The 15408-nt window shown below is 44.1% G+C and overlaps 1 protein-coding gene across 4 annotated transcripts in view; it reads left to right on the forward strand.

The window, feature by feature from the left end:
• Positions 1 to 10075: 10075 nt before the first annotated feature.
• The window catches only part of CUL2 (cullin 2), an 82330-nt gene continuing 76997 nt past the window's right edge, over positions 10076 to 15408 (forward strand). The window contains exon 1 of one of the 4 annotated variants that reach the window (XM_032259663.1): positions 10076 to 10276. The gene's annotated coding sequence lies outside the window, so the exon portion shown is untranslated. The other 3 variants (XM_032259660.1, XM_032259661.1, XM_032259662.1) reach the window with 3 other exon arrangements.

Consider the following 15408-nt stretch of genomic DNA (forward strand, 5'->3'; position numbering starts at 1 on the left):
AAGACGGGGTTTCACCATGTTGGCCAGGATGGTCTCAATCTCCTGACCTCGTCATCTGCCCTCCTCGGCCTCTCAAAGTGCTAGGATTACAGGCATGAGCCACCAGGCCACATCTTTCTACTACTAAAAAACCAGCACGAGCAATTTAGTTTCAGCAAACACCACCATCTGTCTCTGGGTTGGCTCTTGTGCCCTCTGAAACCCTCTTATGGAAGTAGATTTTGTTTTGTTTTGTTTCTGAGCATGTCCTTACTTTCTTAACCTATACAGTTTTGTTTGTTTGTTTGTTTTAAGGTGGAGTCTGGTTCTGTCACCCAGGCTTTAGTGCAGTGTCACAATCATGGCTCACTGCAACCATGACCTCCTGGGCTCAAGTGATCCTCTCACGTCAGCCTCCAAAGTAGCTGGGACTACAGGCATGCACCACCATACCCAGCTGATATGTTGTTGTATTGATTTTTCATAGAGACAGGGTTTTGCTCTGTTGCCAACGCTGGTCTTGAACTCCTGGCCTCAAGTGACCCTTCTATCTCCACCTTCCAAAGTGTTGGGACTGCAAGACATCAGCCACCTGGCCGTCACGTCAGCTACTTCTTTAAGGAGACTCACACTTTTATAAGCTCAAAATAGCTCTTCTTTTTTCTTTTTTGAGATAGAGTTGCTCGTATCGGAGAGGCACGATGTCAATTCGATGTAATCTCCACCTCCCAGGTTCAAGTGATCCTCCTGTCTCAGCCTTCCGAGTAGCTGGGATGATAGGCATGCACCACTGGGTGGCGGAGGGGGGAGCGGCGCTCATTTTTGTATTTTTAGTAGAGATGGGGTCTCACCATGTTGGTCAGGCTGGTCTCAAGCTCCTGGCCTTAAGCAATCCACCCACCTCAGACTCCCAAAATGCTGGAATTACAGTCTGAGCCACTACACCCAGCCTCAAAATAGCTTCTTAATGAGCCACTCCAAACATTAAAACTGTTGTACAGTCTATTTATTTAGTTTCCCAAAATAAAAGGTAGAAAAATATTTCATACATGATATAACTGGCCGGGCTTGGTGGCTCACACCTGTAATCTCAACTCTTTGGGAGGCGGAGGCAGGTGGATCACTTGAGGTCAGGAGTTCAAGACCAGCCTGGCCAACATGGTGAAACCCTGTCTTTACAAAAAATACAAAAATTCACCAGGTGTGTTAGCATGTGCCTATAGTTGATCCAGCTACTTGGGAGGCTGAGCATGAGAATGACTTGAACTGGGGAGGCAGAGGTTGCAGTGAGCCAAGGTCAGCCATTGTACTCCATCCTGGGCAACAGAGGGTGGCTCTGTCTCAAAACACACACACACACACACACACACACAATAATTATTTGCATTTTCATAAAGATCAAAATCAGACAAGTACAAATAGTTGACCACAAAATACGGTATATATGTTCTGATATGTATAAAATATATTTAATCATATTCATAGAAATAAATTATGAGGAGAGAGAGATCCAAGGTGTCTGATCACTAGCAGCTCGGGATTGTAGCTCCCAGTGAAAGCGCAGAGAATGAGAGGACACCACACTTTCACACGGATTTTTGTTGCTCACGGACCAGGAGATTCCCAGCAGAGGAGGCTCACGGGTCACCGGCGTGACTCTTGTGGCCGGCGCGGCCATTCTTGATGCAGAGTAAACGGGACTGTGTCCTCTTTTGGTTGACATCTGGAGGTCCGGGAAGGCAGAGTCGCCCATTCAGCTGATTGAAAAAGGGACTCAAGAAGGAAGCCAGACCGGAGGTTCTCGGGCAGAAAAGCACCAAGAATCTTAACACTGCTGATTTGGCCGGCGCAGTGGGTTGCTCAGATTTTGGCGCTGGGAATCAACAAGCTGGACGTCCACTCAGAGACCTAATTTGAAAGTTGGTAATTACAAAGACAACAGGTGGATAAATTTACAATGACGGGAAGAAACCAGCGTAAAATGGCTGAGAATACTCAAAATCAGAATGCCTCTCCCTCCACAGGGGATCACAGTTCCTCATCAACAAGGGAACAAGGCCTGATGGAGAACGAGTGCGTTCCAGTAACAGAATTAGGCTTCAGAAGCTGGATAATAAGAAACTTCTGTGAGTTAAAAGAACATGTTCTAGCCCAATGCAAAGAAACTAAGAACCGTGAAAAAAGGTTTGACGAAATCCTAACGAGAATAGACAATTTAGAGAGGAATATAAGTGAATTAATGGAACCGAACAATACAATAGGAGAACTCTGCATGCACAGGTTTTAACACTCAAATTGATCAAGCAGAAGAAAGGATATCAGAGGTCGAAGACCAACTTAATGAAACAAGAAGACAAGTTTAGAGAAGAAAAAGTAAAAAGGAATGAGCAAAGTCTCCAAGAAATATGGGACTATGTGAAAAGACCTAATTTACGTTGGATAGGTGTACCTGAATGTCATGAAGAGAATGAATCCAGGCTGGAAAATATTCTTCAGGATATTATTCAGGAAAACTTTCCTAACCTAGCAAGGCAGGAAAATACTCAACTCCAGGTAATACAGAGAACACCACAAAGATATTCCTCAAGAAGAGCAACCCCAAGACACATAATCGTTAGATTCACCAGGGTTGAAATAAAGGAGAAAATTCTAAGGGCAGCTAGAGAGAAAGGTCAGGTTACCCACAAAGGGAAGCCTATCAGACTCACAGCAAATCTCTCAGCAGAAACCCTACAAGCTAGAAGAGAGTGGGGGTCAATATTCAATATCCTCAAAGAAAAGAATTTTCAACCCAGAATCTCATATCCAGCCAAACTAAGCTTCATAAATGAGGGAAAAATAAAATTTTTCACGAACCAGCAAGCACTCAGAGATTTCATCACCACCAGGCCTGCTTTACAAGAGCTTCTGAAAGAAGCATTACACACAGAAAGGAACAACCAGTATCAGTCGTCCCAAAAACTTACCAAAAGGTAAAGAGTATCTTCATAATGAAGAATCTATATCAAGTAATGGGCAAAATAGCTAGCTGGCATTAAATTACAATATTGAACTCACGAATATCAATATCAATCCTAAATTTAAATGGATTAAATGCCCCAATCAAAGACACAGGCACGCAAATTGAATAAAAAGTCAAAACCCATCGGCACACTATATCCATCCATCTCATAAACAAGGACACACAAAGACTCAAAACAAAAGGTTCGATGAAGACTCACCAACCAAATGGAGAGAAAAAAAAAACAGGAGTTGTAACTTTCTCCTCTGACAAAATAGACTTTAATAGTAACAACGACTAAAAGAAACAAAGAAGGACATTACATAACGGTAAAAGGATCAATGCAACAACAGGAGTCAATGATCATAAATATATACGCACCCAATATAGGAACACCCAGATACATAAGACCAGTTCTTAATGACTTATAAAGAGACTTGGACTCCCGCACAATAATAGTGGGAGACTTTGACACCACATTGTTAATATTCAACGGATCAATGAGATAGAAAATCAACAGGGACATCTATGATTTGAACTCAGACCTGGAACAAGTAAACTCAGTGAATATTTATAGATTTCTTCACCCCAGGTCCACAGAACATATATTTTTTTTCAGTATCACTTTACACCTATTTTGAAAGTGACCACATAAATGGAAGTAAATCATTCTTCAGCATTTGCATAGCATTTCACAGACTTAAATGAAATATTGGTTAGCTGTTTGTTATTTTCTTCCCTTATTCCTTCCTGTCTCCGCTGTTAAGTACAATTGTCGGCATAAAAGAGGTTTTTAATACCTATTTTTAGATTGCATCCCAGCCTGGGCAATAGAGCAAGACTCCTGTTCTCACCCCTCTCTCCCCCTTTCTCTTTTTCTTTCAAAAAAAAAAAAAAAAAAAAAGAATGCACATTCCCAAGTTCAGTCTTCCAAATCAGAAACTGGAAGGCCAAGAGGACTACAGCGTTTACGTGTTTTATAAGACTTCATATCTCCAACCCTTACTGTGAGGCTAATGTACACTAAAGTTTGGAAACTATTGATGTAGACATAACTCAGAAGCCATGTTTTATCGCTTTAGGAAAAATGAGCTATGCTAGATCAATTGATTTTCCTTTTAAATCAAAATAATAAGCTTTGTAAAAAGCAGGTAAGGTGGTTTCCATTTTTATTGTATAAGTTTGGAAAAATGTATGCTGGGAACATAAAGAATGAATAACTATGGTCTGAATGTTTGTGTCTCTCCAAAATTCGTATGCTGAACTCCTAACCCCCAAGTGATTAGCCTTTTGGAAAGTGATTAAGTCAAAGAAGTACAGTCTCATGAATGGGATTTATGCCCTTCAGAAAAGGCTCCAGAGAGCGCCTTTGCTCCTTCCACCAGGTGAGGATTCAGCAAGAGGATGCCGTCCATGAATCAGGAAATGGACCCTCAGTGGGTACAAAATATGCTGGCACCTTGACCTTAGGCTTTCAGCTACCAGAACTGTGGGCAATAAATTTCTGTTTTTGATAAACTCCCCAGTTTATGATATTTTATTACATCAGCCCAAAGGGACTAAGACTTGGATCCTGCCTGTGGAATGTAGGTGATCATTCCAACTGTTTAAATTGCTTTTGTGTTCCCACTGGAAAGACACAGTGCTTAGGAAAAAAAAAAAAAAAAAAAAGAAAGAAATTGTGAGTATGTAAATCAACCGAAACATGATTCTCTATTTCTGTAATAGAGATGGTTTTTACAAAATGCACACGTTCCTTTTTTTTTTAGATGGAGTCTTGCTCTGTTGTCAGGCTGGAGTACAGTGGCACAATCTCAGTTCACTGTAACCCCCACCTTCCGAATTCAAGTGATTCTCCTGCCTCAGCCTCCCAAGTAGCTAGGATTTCAGGCACGCGACACTGTGCCCAGCTACTTTTTGTATTTTTTTAGTAGAGACAAGGTTTTACCATATTGGCCAGGCTGGTCTCGAACACCTTACCTCAAGTGATCTGCCAGCCTCAGCCTCCCAAAGTGCTGGGATTACAGGCGTGAGCCACTGTGCCCTACCAGCATGTTACTTTTGAAGTCAGAAACAATTATAAAGGAAATCAATAAACATGCAAGGCCAAAACAGAGTTTTGTAAAATGTAGCGTTTGCTAAAAAGTAAAATAAGGAAAGCAATCATAGAAGAACTAGGATTTGAGGTTTGCTTTGGGGATAAGGTCGAACTAATGCTAAAACTGATGACTTAAAGGGTTACCCAGAAAGAATTTCTTTTTCCTCTGGAAAAAAAAAGTAATTTCGCTTTGATATTAAGGGCTTAGATGCTAATAATCATTTTACAAATATTATTTCCCTACTATAGAGTTTGGGTAAACTGTCAAGGGGTTGGGAGAATCTCTGGAATTTAGAAATAAAGCAGGTGATCCATGTTTGGCACCCTTCACGCTCAATCACATTTCCAGTCAGAGCTCGGAACGTGAGGAGAGTGAAGTAATTTTGTGAGTTACAGCAGTGGTTCTCAAAGTTTTGGTTTTTTTACACTCTTTTTTTTTTTTTTTTGAGACAGAATTTCACTCTTGTCGCCCAGCTGGAGTGCAATGCAATGGTGGGATCTCAGCTCACGGACACCTCCGCCTCCCGGGTTCAAGGAATTCTCCTGCCTCTCAAGTAGCTGGTATTACAGTCACCCGCTGTCAGACCTGGCTAATTTCCGTATTTCTAGTAGAGACAGGCTTTCACCATGTTAGCCAGGCTGGTGTGGAATTGCTGACCTCAGGTGATCTGCCTGCTTCAGCCTCCCAAAGTGCTGGGATTACAGGCGGGAGCCACCACACCCGGCCTCTTTACACTCTTAAAAATTATTCTGGCTGGGCGCAGTGGCTCCCGCCTGTAATCCCAGCGCTTTCGGAAGCCAAGGCAGGCAGAATGTGAGGTCAGGAGTTTGAGATCAGCCTGACCAACGTGGTAAAACCCTGTCTCTACTAAAAATATAAAATTAGCTGGGCAGGGTGGTATATTGGCGTATGCCTATAATCCCAGCTACTCAGGAGGCTGAGGCAGGAGAATTGCTTGAACCCGGGAGGTGGAGGTTGTGGTGAGCTGAGATCATACCGTCGGACTCCAGCCTTGGGCAATAAAAGCAAAACTCCATCTCAAAAAAAAAATTATTGAGGACTTCGAAGAGCTTATGTTCATGTGGGTTATATCTATTGTACTAAGCCATTCTTACACTGTTATAATGAAATACCTGAGACTGGGTAATCAATTAAATAAAGAGGTTTAATTGTCTCATGGTTCTGCAGGCTGTGCAGGAAGCATGATCCTGGCATCTGCTCAGTGTCTAGGGAGGCCTCAGGAAACTATCTATCTATAAATAATTATTGTATTAGAAATTTAAAAGATAAAAATTTAAAAAAGTTATTGATTTTTAAAATAATAAACCAAACACATTTTAACATAAATTGCATGTTTTTATGAAAATAATCATATTTTCTAAAAAAATTTTGATGAAAAGAAAAGGACTGCTTTTGTATTTTTGCAAATCTCTAAATATTTGACTTAATAGGATATAGTGAGGTTCTCTACGGTTGAAGTATATGAAGAGACGCAGGCCTTTGAAAGAAAATTTAAATAGTCTTTTTGGATAATTATGGATATTCTTCTTTGATACTATAGTGAAATTCAACAAGTGGTAATTTCTTTTCTTTTTCTTTCTTTTTTTTTTTTTTTTTGAGACAAGGTCTGCCTCTATTGCCCCAGCTGGGTGCAGTGGCGTGATCTTGGCTCACTGCAACATCTGCCTCCTGGGTTTAAGCAGTTCTTCCACTTCAGCCTCCCAAGTAGCTGTGACTACAGGCACACACCACCATGCTTGGCTAAATTTTGTATTTTTTGTAGAGACGGGGTTTCACTATATTGTCCAGGCTGGTCTCAAACTTCTGGACTCAAGAGATCTGCCCACCTCAGCCTCCCAAAGTGCTGGGATTATAGGCATGAGCCACCAAGTCTGTCAATTGTTCTTTCAAGTAAAAATGGCCTTCCGTTGTAATGACCAGATGAGTTCCTCTTGCCTACTGTACAAACAAAATTCACTGAGACTGAGATATTGCAGTAGAGAAAGAGTTTAATTGACCTGAGGCCAACCATGTAGGAGAACTAGTGTTATTATTCAAATCAGTCTCCCCCTGGGTTGGATGTTAGGGTTTTTATGGACAATTTGGTAAGCAGGGGGCTAGAGAATGGGTTCTGCTGATGGGTTGGGGATGGAATCACAGGGGTGTGGAAAACAGTCCTTGAGTGCTAGGCATGCCTCTGGGTGGGGCCATAGGACCAGTTCTGAGTCATAAGTCATGAGTCCAGGTGGGGTCAGTCTGAAAAATATCTCAAAAAGCAATCTTCAGTTGTACAGTACTGATGTTATTTATAGGAGCAACTGGGGAAGTCACAAATCTTGTGACCTCTGGCCACGTGACGCCTGAGCAGGAAGGGAGTATATTAATAGAAATATGCCTGGCTGGGCGCGGTGGCTCAAGCCTGTAATCCCAGCACTTTGGGAGGCCGAGGCGGGTGGCTCACGAGGTCAAGAGATCGAGACCATCCTGGCCAACATGGTGAAACCCCGTCTCTGCTAAAAATACAAAAAATTAGCTGGGCGTGGTGGTGCGTGCCTGTAATCCCAGCTACTCAGGAGGCTGAGGCAGGAGAATTGCCTGAACCCAGGAGGTGGAGGTTGCAGTGAGCCGAGATCGCGCCATTGCACTCCAGCCTGGGTAACATGAGTGAAACTCCATCTCAAAAAAAATAAAAAAAATAAAAAAATAAAAATAAATAAAAAAAAGAAATGCCTATACTTTAGGAAAGTTCACACCCCTCCCATAATCCTATTCTTGCTGCCTTTCATTAGTCTTCCAAAGTTGGTTTTTCATCCCTAAACCAGGAGGGGATAGTTTGGGGGAGGAACTTAGCTTTCAAGTTAAACCATAAACTAACTTCCTCCCCAAATGAACTTGACCTATGCCTAGGAATGACCAGGAATACATTGGAGGTCAGAAGCAAGATTAAATCAATGAGGTCAGATTTCTCTTACTATCTTATTTTGCAACGGCAGTTTCACCATGAAAATGCAGGTAGCTCAGCCTGTAAGTCAACCACACAAGTGCTTTTCTCCAAGACAGCCATCACGCTTTGGCATGCAGAAACGCATGTGTACTTCCCATTTCTTCACACAGAATATTAGAAAGACTTGTATACAAGGGTCAAAATTTAATAAAATTAATGCTTCTATTTCACCCATGATATTCCTAAATCAACAGTCTTAAAACCTGGGAATGTGTGGCAGTGAAGAATACAGTGATCCAAAGGCCACCTGGACAGGATGGTGACACTGTCTTGATTCCCGCTAAGGCATCAATAATGTTCCTATTCCTTTGTACCATCAGTACAAATTCCCAGTCAAAAAGATAGAGGAGGCCAGGCTTGCTGGCTCAGTCCTGTAATCCCACAACTTTTGGGAGGCTGAGATGGGTGGATCACTTGAGCTCAGGAGTTTCAGAGCAGCCTGGGCAACATAGTAAGATCCCTCTCTACCAAAAATACAAAAATTAGCCACATGTGGTGGCACATGCGCCTGTAGTCCCAGTTTCTTGGGAAACTGAGATGGGACACTCGCTTGAGCCCAGGAGTTTGAGGCCACAGTGAGCTATTATCGGGCCACTGTACTACAGCCTCAGGGACAGAGGGATACCCTGTGTCAAAAAAAAAGGCAGCGGTGGGGAGTGTGGGCCTGGCACAGTGGCTCACACCTGTAATCCTAGCACTTTGGGGAGCCGAGGTGGGTGGACTGCCTGAGCTCAGGAGTTCAAGACCACCAGCCTGGACAACATGGTGACATGGTGAAACCCCGTCTCTAAAAAATACAAAACATTAGCTGGGGTGGTAGCGGGCACCTGTAATCCCAGCTACTCAGGAGACTGAAGCAGGAGAATGGCTTGAACTTGGGAGGTGGAGTTGCAGTGAGCTGAGATTGTGCCACCACTGCACTACAGCCTGGGTGACAGAGCAAGACTCTGTATCCAAAAAAAGGACAAGAAATGTTGCATTGTTGACAAACTAGTCGTTAACCTTGTGGCCTCTGTAAAGGCCTCAGGGATATCCAGGGGTCTGGGGACCGCACTTTGAGAATCACTAGATAAAAGGGGGAAAACATGGGTGGAAAAAAGGTCACATAATGGAAAAATACTGTTGAATTGAATTTAGTATATAAAAACTCTTTACTGAAATAAAGAATATAGACCTCATATACCATGAGGAGCAGATTAGAAGACTCTAGGGATTGATCAGGTCAGGAGACAGGGTTTTAAACAGGCCTTGAAGGGTTGGCGCAGTTTAGAAGGAAGAGGTGGGAGGGAAAAGCTTGCTGAATCCTACAAATGAACAAGACCCTGATCGTGAGCTCTTGAAGATATGAAAGGCAAAAAGCACTAAAGCCAGGCTTTTGTTCCTCTGTGGCCTTGCATATATGAGGAGGTGATGAGTAATTCTACATTTTTGTCAACTTTACTGTTTAAAACTCCAAGGGAGGTTGTTTCCTATGATCCATGTTAGAGGAAAAAAAGAAAGAAGAAAAACTCCAAGGGAGGAAAACCCTTCAAGCTGATATGCTTGGGGCTTGGTGAAGGTGAGGTGCCAGTGACAAAGATGTGAAGTTTCTTTATTGAAAATACACGTATGTCCAAGACTTGCTCTGTAGATAAAAACCCACTAGACAAGGAGTTTGTCAGAGAGACAAAGCAGTTTTGCTAATATATTTTTGATCATTTGCAAAGCCCATGGCAGTGTGTGGCAAGAGGACTGTGCTGTCTTAGGATAGTCACATAGGTCTGAAACAAGGAAAACATACTTCTGATGAAAGTACCATTCCAACATTATCATTAGCAGTCCCTGGACTAACGGAGAGTGGGAGAGTACTGTGTCCATCCGCTCAGCGAACCGCAATTGCCTCATTGACAGCAAGCCCAGCAAGGAATCCCCGGAATATTAATTTCCGTGGCCTTTTGCAATCGCACGAAGCTTGGCTCCCTGCGCTTGCCGTAACGCGGCCTCTACCATTGCTTTCCGAGGGGGAGTTTGGCAGCAGCGGAAGGAGGAGACCGGAGGGTGTGTGTTGAGCAAAGCCGGGTGCCGAGGAGGACGACTGTTTTACGGATCCCGTGATCGGCCCGGCCGTCTCCCCTTCCCCCCCTCCCTACCGCCCCTGTCCCGCCGGGGAGCGGCGGCGGCCTTGGACTTCGCTGGGTTTCCTCGCGGAGACAGGTGAGTGTCGGCGCGCGGGCTCCCCGGGCTTCGCTCCCCACCCCCCGCGTCTCCGGGGTAGGTGGCGGCGGCCGGCTGGGGAGGCGGCCTCGGCGCACAGTAATGGCTGCGCTGTGAGCGGGGGAACGCGAGCTGACAGCCGCCGCCGCCGCCTCCGCCCACCTTCCTCGCCGGGGCTTCGTCCTTCACTCCTTCGGCCTGCCTCCCCCTCCCCTTGTCCCCCTGCCCCTTGCCCCGCTTCTGCAGAAGGTAACCCCGCTGAGGGTCGGGGAGCCGGGCTGCAGGCGCCGGGAAACTTCCCTTCCCGGTTAATGGGTGGCGGGGCTGGGGCGGAGGAGAGGAGTTAGGGGCGACGAGGTCGGGGGAGAGGGATGAAAGGGGGAGGCCCGGGAAGATGGTGTCCTGTAAGTGACCTCGGCTCCCCAGAGCGCTGACCCCTGAGCCCTGCCACCCCCTGGACTGCATCCCAGGCCTCCCCAACCCGATCTTGGCCGCCTCTCCCTCGGCCCCATTTTCCTCCGAAGGAGGGAAGGTGAGAGTGCGTGTACTCTTCTGCATATTTGCGTGCTCACACGAATACACAACTCTGTGTGTTTGTGTGTGTGTGTGTGGGGGGGGGCGCATCAATCTCATGCATCCTTACCACGAGTATTTTCACTTTTGTTTCCGCAGACTGCAAAGATTGATAGCTTTGGGGTGGAGTATCCTACGTGCATGCTAGACCTCTTGTCTCAACACTTAGGGTCTGGTGAAATAAGATCCTCACACGCTTTCTAGCACTTGCTTACCCTCTAGGGAGTCTGGACCATTCCCTACCGTTACGTGCATGCAAATAAAACATATGTGAATTGTAGGCTGTTATTAATGTTAAGACCACACCTTTGCCCCATGGATTAAAATATTGCTAGTTGAAGGCCAGTACTCTGGGCGTTTAAATTTTGAAGATACATACTATTAACATTCACTGTAGATTGTGACTGTTCAGTATAAACGTCTTTGAACTAGACTTGTCCCAAGCCTATCTTCGTAGTAAAGTATGGGAAATAATCACTTTGATCGGATTGACAACTGACTGCATAATAATCACTTAAAAACATTCAAAATACTGTTGTCTGCCCTTTAGAATTGTACATTCCTTTTCAAGACAGACACACGAACAGATTAGCTATACTTTGCTTCTTTTGACTGTATGCAGTATCTGGAAGATCTTTCCAAAAGAGTTACGTGAGATAACAGAAGTACATAGTTTTTTTTTGTTTCGAGATGGAGTTTCACTCTTGTCACCCAGGCTGGAGTGCAGTGGTGTGTGATTCGCCTCCCGGGTTTAAGCAATTCACCTGCCTCAGACTTCCAAGTAGCTGGCATTACTGGCATGTGCCACCACACCCGGCTAATTCTGTATTTTTAGTAGAGATGGGGTTTACACCATGTTGGCCAGGCTGGTCTCAAACTCCTGACCTCAGGTGATCCTCCTGCTTTGGCCTCCCAAAGTGTTGGGATTACAGGCCTGAGCCACTGCGCCCAGCCCATAGTGTTATGAATTTTTTTTTTTTTTTAGTTGCTGTTTATGAGTTGGAACATTTCTACAATGTGCATTCACATAACCTGGGAAAAATTCCTTTCCAATTGTCTTTTGAGTATTTGGTTGTTCTGCCTCTGAAATACTCTTCATTCTCCATCCTCTTTGGTGGCTTTCTGTGCTCTATAAATATGAAGATTATCCATGTCTTTTATCCTCACCAGTTTGTCAGTAGATTAAATGTTGTGGGCTTTCTTTAAAGTCATTTTTGCCTTATCTGTCAGTTGACAAATATTAAGCACCTGGTTTATTTGCCAAGCAGTGCTGCAGGCATTAAGGGTACAAGGGTAAACAAGACACATTAAATTTCACATTAAATTGATCCTCTCAGGGTATCAATTCTGGCTTGGGATGGAGAGACAGACAGTAAACAGATAACCTCAGAGAATAAGTGCTGTGTAGGAAATAAGGTAAGGAGTTGTGGTAGTGGCTGGGGGATTACTTCAGATACTGTAATCTGAAAAGACCTTCCCAAGGTAAAGTTTGAAATTCTGAGGGAAAAGTTTCTATTTTAGGGAGGAGCAAATGCAGAAGCCTTGAGGTGCTGTCAAGCTGGGATCCTACAAACTGAAAGTGGCTTAAGGTGGACTGTGTTCGCGCTCTCCCCGGTCTCTTAACCCAGACTGCAAAAGTAGACTTTGCTCTCTTTTTTAAAATAAAAAAAAAAGAGAGAGAGATTAAGGGTGGGTCCTCACCAGTGGCTGGATCACGTTGGCTTTTGTTCTTCTGAGGCTTTAAAAGGCTTTTGGAACTCTTCTAAACTGGGAGTGGTAAGGTCTGATTGAGAATCAGACTGCCGTTTGGAAAAGAGACACAAGGAGACCAGTGAAAATGTTTTGAGATGTGTTTTGGAGTTGAAGATACTTACTGAAATTGTCATGTTTTGGATGAGCATGCAGTTGGGACAGGGGTCACTCCTGGGTTTTTGGCTTCTGCTGGAGGGTGATGATGCTGTGTACCGAGAAGAGGAAGAGGCGGCAGGAATTGGCAGGGTCAGGCTGTTGTATGGGTTGGAGTTGGATTGGACTGGTTAAATTGGATCTAGTTGTTCCAGTGGAGGCGAGGAGTAGGTGATTGGAAGTAAGTGTGGAACTTAGTGAGAAGTTAAGGAGTGATTTATTCATTCAACGAGGGCTTCTCAAGCACCAGCTTTAGACCGGATGTGTGGATATAGTAGTTAAAAAAATCTCTGGCTTCATGGAACTTAGGTTCTAGTGAGGAGAGAAAGATGGATGTGGAGAGTCGTCAGCATTTATTTATTGGTATACTATACTTATGTTTTGAAGAAAAACTGTATTCACGTGGTTCACAATTTAAAATGTTAGTCTTGGAGACATGGTGAGACCCCGTGTCTACAAAAAATAATTTTAAAAAACAGCCAGGCGCGGTAGTGCACACCTGTAGTACTGACTATTGAGAAGTTGAGGCCAGATGACCAGATTGGAGGCTGCAGTGATCTGTGATTGCACCAGTGCACTCCAGCCTGAGTGACAGAGTGAGACTCTGTCTCTAAAACAAACAGAAAACCAAAATATAAAATGATCCATGGGGAAAAGACTGATAATCTCCCTCCACTTCTTGTACCCTTGTCATCCGGCTTTCCTTGGAATCAAACATTGTTAGCTCTTTCTTAGATATCCTTTGAAAAAAAATTTGTGCACATACAAGTGAATATTGTCCCCAATTTGCAGAAATGGTAGCACACTTTACTTGCTTTGACATTTGTATTTTTTAGAGTATTAAACAGTATTTAAGTTATGAAATAAGATGAGAACACAGAATGTAGAAAGGAGGGGCCAGGTAAGGCAGCTTACGCCTGTAATCTGAGCACTTTGGGAGGCCGAGGCGGACAGATCATGAGGTCAAGAGATCAAGGCAGGAGAATCACTTGAACTTGGGAGGCAGAGGTTGCAGTGAGCGGAGATCACGCCCTGCACTCCACCCTTGTGACAGAGCGAGACTCCACCTCAAAAAAAAAAAAAAAAAAAAAGAGGAGAAAACTATGGAGTACGCAGCATTTTCTGATTTGGTCCCTGCCATTGTTAAGTTTATCTATTTATTTATTTTGAGATGGAGTCTCGCTCTGTTACCCAGGCTGGAGTTTGTATTTTAAGTAGAGATGGAGCTTCACCAGGTTGGCCAGGCTGGTTTCGTTAAGTTTTTGACCTACAGGTGTGGAATTGTTTAAAAAGCTGTTTCCGGCCAGGTGTGCTGGCCCCGGCCTGTAATCCCAGCACTTTGGGAGGCTGAGGTGGGTGGATCACTTGAGCCCAGCAGCTTGAGACCAGGTTGGGCAAAATATAGAAATTGGCCATGTGTGGTGGTACAGGGCTGTGGTCCCAGCTACTAGTGAGGTTGAGGTAGGAGGATCACTTGAACCCACGAGGTCCACGCTGCGTTGAGCCGCTGCACTCCACCATGGATGAGAGCAAAAGGGGCCTCACTGTGTTGCCCAGGCTGATCTTGAACCCCTGGGCTCAAATAATCCTCTCACCTCAGCCTCTGTGTTAGGATTACAGGTGTAATCCACTGTGCCCCACCTTGTTTCTTTTCTTTTCTTTTTTTTTTGTTTTTTGTTTTTTGTTTTTTGAGACGGAGTTGCCCAGGCTGGAATGCAGGGGCTTGATCTCAGCTCACTTCATCCTCCTGGGTTCAGGCGATTCTCCTGCCTCAGCCTTCCAAGTAGCTGGGACTACAGGCACCCTCCATCACACCTGGCTAATTTTTGTATTTTTAGTAGAGATGGGGTTTCACCATGTTGGCCAGGCTGCTTATTTCTTTTATTTTTTTCAGCTTTTATTTTAGATTCACGCAGTACTTGTGTAGGTTTGTTCCTGGGTATATTGTGTGATGCTGGGGTTTAGGATATGAATGATCCCATCACTCAGGTGCTGAACATAGTACCCAACATTTTTTCCACCCTTAGGAGTAAGGGTGGAAACAGTTTTTCCTCCCTCACTGCAAAAAGCTCTTTCTTTTTGTGAGACTTTTTACAAAAGTTTGCACCGTTTCTTTTGTGTTCTTCCTTATCTGCCTGTTCTTTGGGTAGTCTGGAAAAATGTCTGGCTATGATTGAAAGCAGTGTTTCATATGTACTATCAGTTATTTATTTATTTTTTTTGAGACAGTCTCGCTTTTTTGTCAGGCACCAGGCTGGAGTGCAGTGGCGCGATCTCGGCTCACTGCAACCTCTGCCCCCCTGACTTCAAGCAGTTCTCCTGCCTCAGCCTCCCGAGTAGCTGGGACTACAGGTGCATGCCACCACACCCAGCTAATTTTTATATTTTAGTAGAGACGGGGTTTTACTGTGTTGGCCAGGATGGTCTTGATCTCTTGACCTTGTGCTCTGCCCACCTTGGCCTCCCAAAGTGCTGGGATTACAGGCAGGTGCCACTGCGCCCAGCCACTATCAGTTATTTTTAAGTAAATTGATGACAGGATCAGCCCTAGAATCTTAATATTATGAAGATTTATGACTGGCTCATGTTAAATCTTGGAAAAACAAGCAGCAATTTGGAATGTTAGGAGATTTATAACAAGTTACTGATCCAAG

This window comes from Sapajus apella, unplaced genomic scaffold, assembly GCF_009761245.1.
Source record: "Sapajus apella isolate SASKATOON/1434 unplaced genomic scaffold, GSC_monkey_1.0 scaffold111, whole genome shotgun sequence".
In the NCBI taxonomy this organism is placed as follows: Eukaryota; Metazoa; Chordata; class Mammalia; order Primates; family Cebidae; genus Sapajus; species Sapajus apella.